General features: G+C 40.1%; 1 pseudogene; it reads left to right on the forward strand.

The window, feature by feature from the left end:
- The first annotated feature begins 2,759 nt into the window (after positions 1 to 2,759).
- On the forward strand, positions 2,760 to 4,707 carry LOC115506060 (annotated as a pseudogene).
- Positions 4,708 to 10,681: the final 5,974 nt, after the last annotated feature.

Genomic DNA, 10,681 nt, shown 5'->3' on the forward strand with positions numbered 1-10,681 from the left:
AATGCTGAGTGTGTGTGTGTGTGTGTGAGTGTGTGTCTGCATCTTTGAAGAAAATGAACCTATAATAGTCATGAGAGTGGGTAAAAACAAAAAAAAAAAGAAAGAAAGTGCTATCAAGAGAAAAGATTTAAACTTTTTTGTGGTTTAATTAAACAAAAATCCATTGTCTGAGAAAAAGCACATCCAAAGGCTCATATAATCAAAGAAATGCTGCAGAGCTTGAAGTAGGTCTGGCCTGAGTAGTAATCCCAGGGTGAGGAGTATGGGAGATGGCAATCTCAGAGCAAGCGGGTCTGGGGCAGCACTATACGGATCATTAACCTGGGTAATACATTTTTTTCATGGATCTCTTACCTCTACCGCACCGAATAGGCAGCAACGGAGGCATTTATCCAGAATGTAAGGTACTGAGGAGGAGTCTTGGTCATTCAGGAAAAGCAGAGCCTCAGACAGCGTGTAAGTACCCAGAAGGAGGAAGGAGTCCCACCCCCCAAACAAATACAGCAGGTACTGACAACGTTTCCTTAGGTCTCTTGAATGATTGCTTTTAGAGAACAGGTAAACATACGTTTTAAACAGGAAGGTGGGTTGATAAAGGGACATCGCTAAAAATCACAAAATAATGTCAGACTACGCCAACACCTGAAGGTGCCAAGAGCAAATAGAGGACATGTTGAAATGAAACACAACTTGTGAAGATCCAAGAGGCTAGTATGTTCATTATCATAAAATAGAAAGACCTGGAATTCTGCTTCCGCTTAAGATATAGGCCACAGCCTCCAGTCTGTCCCGAGATGATAACTAGATAAAACAAGTAACTTTAAAAAATATACACATATATACAGATACATATACACATATACACATATATAGATACATACATATACATACACATATACATAGATATATACATATACATATACATAACCCTTCAGATATCTGAAGAAACAAATATTCTAAAGAAACTAAATTTTATAGTGTGAAGTGTTCTTTTAGATGAGCAGAAATCAACTTTCCTCCCTGAGGCATGTGTTGAGTATAAAAATAGGCAAGGAAAGCACTAGGCTTGTCGTAGACAAAGGGACTCTTCGTGAAGGAGGAAAAACCTATTGCGGCGTTAAGGGCCATGTACGCTGTTGGGACAGATTGGGATTTTTGATAAATCCCGAACATTCAGCTGCCAGATGACACCAAAGGATTTTCTTTAAGTCACGGTTAGTGTGAGAAATGGGGTCTTGGATGAAAAGGTAGAGAGAGAAAGCCCACATTTCTTCAGTGCAAAAGGAAAAGCCTTCTAGCATAGAGGACAAGCCTGTGATTGACACAGGATGGGTCTTCCATTCCTGAATGCAACCTAGCCCTAACCCAGATAATTTAATCCAAATGCTCTTCTGCTCACCCCACGGATTCTGATAAGTAGCATTATTACTATGCCACAATGACCAGTACACGGTCAAGAAAACGGGAGAAGAAATAAAGCAGCCGAAACAAGCAAAGTGGCATAAATATTTAAAAAGCAGGAAGAAGGGAGCCTCGGTGGGTCATGTTGGTTAAGCGTCTGGCTTCAGCTCAGGTCACGATCTCGCAGCACACAAGTTCGAGCCCCGCGTCGGGCTCTGTGCTGACAGCTCAGAGCCTGGAGCCTGCTTTGGATTCTGTGTCTCCCTCTCTCTGTGTCCCTCCCTCACCCGCGCTCTGCCTCTCTCTCTCTCTCAAAAACAAATAAGCATTACAAAAATAAATAAACATCTAAAAAAATAAAAAGTAGAAAGAAAATAAGGGCATGCTACATTTAACAGAACAACAGGAAGAATAACAGGTGGCTGTTTCTAAAATTTTTTTTAATGTTTATTTTTGAGAGAGAGAGAGCATAAGTAGGGGAGGGGCAAAAAGAGAGGGAGACACAGAATCCGAGGCAGGCTCCAGGCTCCGAGCTGTCAGCACAGAGCCCAATGTAGGGCTCAAACTCACAAGCCACGAGATCATGACCTGAGCCGAAGTCAGAGGCTTAACCAGCTGAGCTACCCAGGCGCCCCAACAGGTGGCTATTTCTATGAAGCCATGAAAACCAGAAGACAATGAAATGCACATGGATGGGGTTTACTCCCACACTTTAAAATGACAATTAATAAATAAAAATAAATGAACGAATGATTGAGTGAATGAATGAATGGATGAATGGAGAAAGAAAGAAAGTAGAGAACATATTAATGGAGAAAGATGCACAGAGTGAGACATTGAGAAATCTGCAGTTAGCTTTGAGTGTTCAGCCAAGTACTGATCAGGGCATGCAGGGTCTGGAGGAAAGTTCTGGAAGCCATAGCATCACATGAGAGGATCAGAGGCAGCAGTACCACGTGCTCATGCAGCCAGGGCAATGACTCTCCCCAGGCAGGTGGGAAGCCTCACGATTCCTGGGTGTAGAGTCATGCTTCACGAAAAAGTTAGAGGTGAACCAAACTCAGGTCTGGTCTCACCTAAAATACCTTAAAATCAAGGTATGAAAAGATCAAACCATCTCTCTGCCCAGGACTCCGTGGCCTCATCAGCTTCAGGCCCAGCAGCCTAACCAGAGAGACAGAGAGAGGGAGAAATTAAAAAGAAGGAGGGGGAGCGGAGGAAGAAGGAGAAAGAGTAGAAAAGAAGGAAAAAAGACATACTTTAAAATAAAAATATATATAATTAAGAAAATTAGTATAAAATAAATAGAATAGAATAGAATAGAATAGAATAGAATAGAATAGAATGGAAAAGAGAACATGCGAAACTTTGTTGGACTCTGGGCAGGGAAGCTTCCTGGCACGGTCGGCTGGAGTTGGCTGGTGAGTCAGCAGCAGCTACACGGGTCCTTGTTCCAGCCTGTGAGCTGCCCACACTGGGTGTGGGGATGACCGCATGCCCAGCCCTCCCAGAGTTTACGCGGTGGCAACTACAAATTTTTGGTTTCCCCCTCCCACTGGCTGTTGGCATCTTAAACGTCCAGGAGCTCGAAGCCTGTATCTACAGAGCAATGAATGTCCCAGGGGCCCCTTGGGAGCAGCCTTTGGCCACCTTGTGAAGGACAATTGAAAATTTCAAGCTCCCAGGAGGATCATATTGGTTTTGAAAGTCTGCTGTGTTGCTGTCGTGCCCTGAACTCCTCTGTGGAACTCTCTGCCTTTCTGAGCCACAGCTTCCCTTAGCTTCACTCCGTGCCAACTGTGCGCGCAGCCTGGGCCACAGCTCTGAGAAGGGCCCCCTTCAACCTGTGTGCTCCTCGTGGGACATCCTCCTGGTGAGGCTCGGGGTGGCGGGGGCAGGGGAGAGCAACGCTTCTGCCCCTAGCTGCCCCTGTATGGGACTTACCCACCCTCGGAAGGCAGGGAGGCCTTGCCAGATGAAAAGCTGTCCTGCTGGGCCTGTGCTGTCCACCCAGGTCTGACGTGATCACCTGTGCCCCCTGGGTTACAACTCCATCAACTTCCAGCAGCCTATCGATGCCAGGTATGCCTTGGGCACCACGAAATTTGATGTGATTAAGGGAAAGCCACTTTGCATCATGCGTTCCTCCTCTTCGCGAAAATCTGCTCTGAGGAATGTCTTCAGCGAGAACGTGGACAAATCTCTAGGAAACAAGGCAATGCATGATACTTTTTCTGCCTTTGGAAACATTCTGTCCTGCAAGGTGGTGTGTGATGAGAAAGGCTCTCACGGTTATGCCTTTGTCCACTTGGACACCTAAAAGGCTACTGACAAGGCCTTGGCTCCTCTATGACTATGAAGTGCTTGCGAGCAGGTTCAAGTCTCCCAAGGGTGGGAAGCTGAGCTGGGAGCCCAAGCCAAGGAAGAAATGCACCAATGCTTACATCAAAAACTTTAAGGAGGAGGTGAATGGCGAGAGTCCGAAAGAGCTATTCGTCCAATTTGGCGAGACCTTAAGCGTCAAGGTGGTGAGAAATCCCAGTGGGAAATCCAAATGCTTGGACTCTGTGAGCTGTGAAAAGCATGAAGGTGCCAATAAAGGCCTGGAAGAGATGAATGGAAAAGAAAAGTCACATTTCTAGCCCCTTCACAGGAAAAAAAAAAAAAAAAGCGAATGACAGGTTGAGTTAAAAATGGAAATTTGGACAGCAGAAACTAGTCAATTCATCGGTATCGGGAAGTGAACCTCTACACTAAAGAACTTGGGTAACTCCATTGATGATGGGAAGTCAAGGGAACAGCTTTCTCCTTTGGGATCACTCACCTGGGCTAAGGTAATGCTGGAGGAGGGGGAAAGCATAGGGTTTGGCTACATGTGTTTCTCCTCCCCTGAAGAGGCAGTCAAAGTAGTCACTGACATGAATGGAGGCATGGTGGCTCCAAGCCGCCATATGCTGCCCTGGCCCCCGGGAAGGAAGAGAGAAAGGCTCAGCTGACCGATGAGGCCTAAACTATACTGGTAACAAGGTAGGAGACCTTACGGCTTCTGAGGAATATCACGCACTCTACGCCAGCCTGGGCCTTGTCCAACCCTTCTACCATCTGGCTCCAACTGGTAACGCCCCAGCCTCTGGTGGCCTCCGTACTGCCACCCAGAGGGTCGGTGTTCCCGCAGCTGACGTGCAGAACATAGTGCCTCATGCTTCTCTCGCTGCTCCTACCCTACAAATATGCTCCCAGTGTCTGCAGCCCTCACATTGTCTGTCGCCCAGCCTCTGCAGGCACCCCAGCCCACATTCCACGTGAAGGTGCTAAAGGCACCTCCATGCTGGCCACAGTGCCTCCCCAGGAACAAAAGCAGTTGCTGGGTGTTCTGCTCATCCAACCAATGAATCCAGACTGACTGGAAAGACTACAGGACTGACAAATCCGGGCTGCTACACATGCCGCAGTCTACTGAATCCCTCCACTCTAAGATGGGCCATGCTGTGGCTTTTCAACACATTCCTCATGCCAAGAGAGATGGTTCCCATTTCCATTGCTGCCTCTTCGACAAGGAAGAAAAAATTCAAGCACGAAATAACCCCTTATGGAATTCAACTCACGATTTGGAGATTTCCTAGCTCATCCTATGGACCTCAATACTGAGAACAACAAATTACAAATTTAGTAGGTCATTGTATATCAAAAGGTCAATTATGAAGTGCCGAGAAATTTTCCATTAAAGAATATATTCTCTGGGTTCTGCTATTGCCCAGACAGTGTTCACGATTTTTTCCTATTGTGGGCTTGGATTTTTCCCTCCAGAAATTGGTTTTGTTTAATGTACCTAAGTCTTAAGTTTCTCAATTTAAAAACTTCGTAAAAAAAGATCAAGCCAGTTCCAAGTAATTTAAATGTATCTCAAATAAAACTGAAAGGTATGGATGGGAATAATATAATATTCAGTACCATGAGAAAACATTCACAATATCTAGAATTCTATCAATGATTACCAGAGGGGAAAAAAAATCAAAATATGTCCCTTAATGAGGAGAAAAAAAATCCCTACTCATCCAGAATTGACAGTAATTAACGAAGACATTAAATCGGTTACTATAACTCTATTGCACGTGTTCAAACTTTTAGTAGATGTGGAATAAAAAAGACCCAAATCAAACTTCTAGAGCTAAACCTACAATATTTCCGGATGGATTAACAGCTGATTAGATATACAGAAGGTGAAATTAGTGAAGACAATGCAATAAAAATGATCAAATTGAAACATGGAAAGAAAAAACTTCACAGAGTATCATTGACCTTGGATCCAATTTCAACCAACCTAATCTATGGTATTCAAAGTTTCCAAAAGAGATGTTTACAAACTACTTTAAGATATAATTGCCTGAAATTCTCTAAATTTATGAAAACTATAAACCACAGATGTGAGATGCTCAATGCAGCTTTTTAATCAAATCGATAAAAACCTGTGATAAATGGAAAATTTTATAAACAGCCAAGGAACAAAGATAATTACAAGTTATATACAGTAGAACAAAGGTAAGAATGTGCGCAAATTAATAAAAGGAAACCTTTAAAAAAATGAAGTCAGGATGCCAGCAGGGGGAGCTCTAATGCTCTGCCCCTTGAGGTCGCTTGCAGACCCAAAAGGAAGATATACCTTGTAAGTCCACACTACTTGATTTTCTAGTTTACTACCCCAGCAGGAGGGAGAAAGACTGAAACATACTCTAACTTATAAATAAGTCTCAACACATCTTAAAAGTAATCAACTTACACTGAGGTTTTACTCCAAATTCTAAAAAATATAATTAAATCGGAAATCAATAATGAGGGGTGCCTGGGGGGTGCAGTCAGTTAAGCCTCCAACTCTTGGTTTCAGCTAAGGTCATGATCTCACAGTGTGTGGGTTGAAGCCCACATTGAACTCTGCCTTGATGGTGTGGAACCTGCTTGAGATTATCTCTCTTCCCTCTCTCTCTGTTCCTCCTCCCCTCTCTTTGTCTCTCTCTCAAAAATAATTAATAAACATTAGAAAAAAGAGAAATCAAAATGAAAAGATATCTGGAGAATCCCCAATTATATGGAAAACACAATATAGTTTCATCCTAGTGAAAATAGGAAAAAATATCAGAGTTTGTGGGATGCTGACAATGGTACTTAGTGGATTATAGCAGTTAAACACACACATTAAAAAGAAGAAAGCATTAAACTCAGTGATCCCCAACTGTCGTCTTATGTCACTAGAAAAAGAAAAGCAAGTACAATAAAAATACGCAACTGGAGGGAAATATTAAAAATCACAGTAGAAACCAATGAAATAGAAAATAAATAAAAATCAGTAAACCGAAAAGCTAGTTCTTTGAGAATACACAAAAAATTGATAAGCCTTTACAGCACTGGTTATGGAAAAAAAGAACAGATGACACAAATGACTAATATCAGGAATAAGAGAGATGACATTGGTCTAGCTGTTTAATAAAAAAGAGAAATTATGAATAACTTTATGCCCATAAACTTAAGAATCTCAATAAAATGGACGATTTCTTTGCAGTACCGAACCTACCAATGCTCATTCAAGAAGTGCATAATCTAGACAGTTCTAACGTTATTATAGAAACTGAAGTTGTCGTTCAGTTCTTTCTTATAAAGAAATTCCAGGTTCATATGGCTTTACTGGTGAATTGTAACAATAATTTAAAGAAACAATAATGGTAATTCTCCATTAAATCTTACAGAAAATTGAACTGGAAGGAATACTTTAGAATTCATTCTATGAAAACAGTACCCTCATCACAAAACTTGTCAGTCACCATAAGAAAAGAAAACTCACCAATATCCCTCATTAACATAGGTGAAAAAATTCTAAACCAAATTTTATGAAGGAAAACCCAGCAATACTATGTCAAACACATATAAACAAGCATGAACAAGTGGGATTTACCCCAAGACTGCACAGTAGGCTCTATGTGAAAAAAAAGAAAAAAATCAATCAATATAAGTCAAAATATTAACAAATTAGTAAAGAGCTGTTGAAAGGTTTCAATAGAAGAAAAAAAAAAAGAATACTTGACAAATCCAACATCCACTGGTGATAAAAGTCTTAGTATATTACAAATAGAAGGGAAATTCCTTAACCTTAGAAGTGGGATAGAGAGAGGTAGGGAACAAGGCATGACATCATACTTAATGGTGAAAGATCAAATGTTTACTTACTTGGATCATAATTGAGCCAAGGATATCTAGGCTCATTATATTGGTGGTTCTAACCTGTACAACGGAGCAAGGGAGAAAAATGCATCTCTATTGGTATGGGATTAAAACTGTCTTTGTTCACAGATGACATGATTGCCAATGGAAAATGTCATGGAATCTATCAAAATTCTATTAGAACTAATAAGTTCAGCAAAGTTAAAAGATATAATATCAACAGGAAAACTAGTTTTATTTACATACACTAGCTACAAATAATTAAACATTTGTCTTTTTAAACAATTAAACTTTTAAATTAAAGAAAACAATAGCTTTGGAATAGCACAAAATAATCAAGTATATAAAATAGGGATAAAAGTTAGAAAAAAGATATACAGGACCTATATTAAAACTGGGAAACATTGCTAAGATAAATTAAAATCTATATTCAAGAAACCAATTTTGTGGATTAGAAAATTAAATACCGTTAAGACTTTAATTCTTGCCAAATTCATTTATAGATTCAGTGCAATACTGATAAAAATCCCAGCAGACTTTTGTAATATTTGACAAGCAGATTCTCTCAGTTGTATGGAAATGGAAATAACCCAGAATAAAATAAACTACTCTGGAAAAAATAAAGCTGGAGAAATAATAATACCTAACCAAAGGCTTCATTTAAAAATTAAAAATATATGGCATTGGCATCATAAAAAAGAAATATAGCAAAGGAACAGAATAAAGTCTTTCATATATCCATATATGGCTAACATATATGCTTAAGAAAATTTAAACAACTCAGTGGAGAAAAAGAACTTCCAAAAAACAAAACAAAACACTACACACACACACACACACACACACACACACACACACACACTCATGGAGTAAAACCTTGGTTTGTGAGCAGCATCATTTGTTCCAGAAACATGCTTGTAATCCAAAGCACTTGTATATCAAAGTGAATTTCCCCATAAGAAAAAATGGAAACTTAGATGATTCATTCCACAACCCCAAAATATTCATACAAAAATGATTACAATACTGTAATATAATACAAAATAATAAAGAAAATACAAAATATAAAGAAAGATAAACAAATTAACCTACATTTACCTTTGAAAAACTTCATGACTGGTGTGAAGGAGACAAGAGAGAGGAGAGTTATTGTGTAGAATGATTTTCACTATCACCAACAGAATCACTGCTATCTGTTGACTCAATGGAATCTTCTTTTCATGCAACTGTAACAAGGAACCTATCCAATGACACTTGCTTTTGCCCCCTTTTGAGGATTTCACGGAAATGTGACATTGCGTTGTTTTAAACAGATCCATTGCTCGCACTGGTACAGCCTTATTTGGATGGTGCTTTTCTACAAAATTTTGGACTGTTTCCTACATTTACACATCTCCCTAATCTTATTTGAAGTGAGGGATTCCTCCTCTTTTTTCTCCTCCTCCTCTGCAGACTTCTTATAAAATCTTGCAATTTTGGCCACTTGCATACCTCATTCGTACTTGTCACCTTTCTTCTTAACTTCCATTGTAATCATCTCCTTCTACTTATCGCTTTCCTTTTCAACCTTTTTCTGCATGGGGGCCATTGTATGGGGCCATATGGTCCTACAGATGTTGACTACAGTACAGTATTAATAAATCTTGCATTTACTGTATTTGATATAACTGGCAATAAGGCAGCAGAGGAAAGGGTTTATATCTGCAGGCAGCCTGACCTAGAATGAAGCAAAGCATTCCTAAGCTCACTCTTGTCTGGAAAAGCAAAGGACTGTCCATAGGTGCTTTGAAGTGACAAAAATACATTAGTGCCAGCTGTGGGCACTTTCCAACTTTGTGAAAAATCACTGACTTCTGCCAGTCACCATGGCCTGAGACTGAGCATCTGAGTGTGGGAGACTATCACTCACATCCTACAGAGAGATAGATAGAGAGACACACACACACACAGAGAGAGAGAGAGAGAGAGAGAGAAGAACCATTGGCTCAGTTGTGACCATGTGACATTTGACATCATGTACTACTCATATTGCAAGACATTGCTCATTTATCAAGTTAAAATTTATTAGAGGGGCACCTGGTTGCTCAGGTCATGGTCTCGCGACTCCTGGGTTAACGCTGTGCTGACAGCTCAGAGCCTGGAGCCTGCTTTGGATTCTGTCTCCCCTTCTCTCTGCCCTTCCCCTGCTCACTCTCTCTTTCAAAATTAAATAAACAGTAAAAAATTTATTAGAAATGTTTGCTCCTCTTGTGGAACACTCGCAGAGCAAGGTGCTCACAATCCAAGGTTTTCCTGTATATGAATTTCTTGGTAAGGCAAAAGTATGGAGACAATAAAAAAGATCAGTAGTTGCCAGGGTTGTGGGGGGTGGGTAGGGTGAATAATCAGAGAACAGAGGATTTTTAGGGCAATGAAAATACTCTGTATGATATTATAATGATGGATACATGTTATGCATTTGTCCAAGCCCACAAAATAAATGATGCTAAGAGTGAACCTCAAGGTAAACTATGGACTTTAAGTGATTATGGTGTGTCAGCGAAGGTTTGTTCTTGGTAACAAATGTTCCAATGTGAGTGATGTTGATAACGGAGGAGGCTATGGAATTTTAAGAGTAGGGGGTGTACTGGAAATCTCTGTATCTTCCCCTCAATCTATTGTGAACCTTAAATTAATCTGAAAAATGCAGTCTTTATTAAAAAACAGGACAAGGCACAGACTTATAAAATATGTTTGCTAAGCACTCAAAGGACTCATATTCAGAATATATAAAGAGTACTCAAAATCAAGTAATAAACACAAAAATAAAATGTGCAAAAATTTAACAAGTGCTTCATAAAAATATATGGACGGTGAGTAGGGCCCATGAGAAGATGCTCATAATGGAAAGTAGTCATAATGGAAATGCAAGATAAACTACAATGAAACGCCACAGCACATATATTAGAATGGCTAAAATCACAAAGACTGGCCATACCAATTGTTGGCAAGTATTTGGAACTTCTGTAACTTTGAAAAAAAAAAAATTAACAGTTTCCTAAAAGGTTAACCTCACGGTCTTGCACTCTCA

This window comes from Lynx canadensis, chromosome F2, assembly GCF_007474595.2.
Source record: "Lynx canadensis isolate LIC74 chromosome F2, mLynCan4.pri.v2, whole genome shotgun sequence".
Classification (NCBI taxonomy): domain Eukaryota; kingdom Metazoa; phylum Chordata; class Mammalia; order Carnivora; family Felidae; genus Lynx; species Lynx canadensis.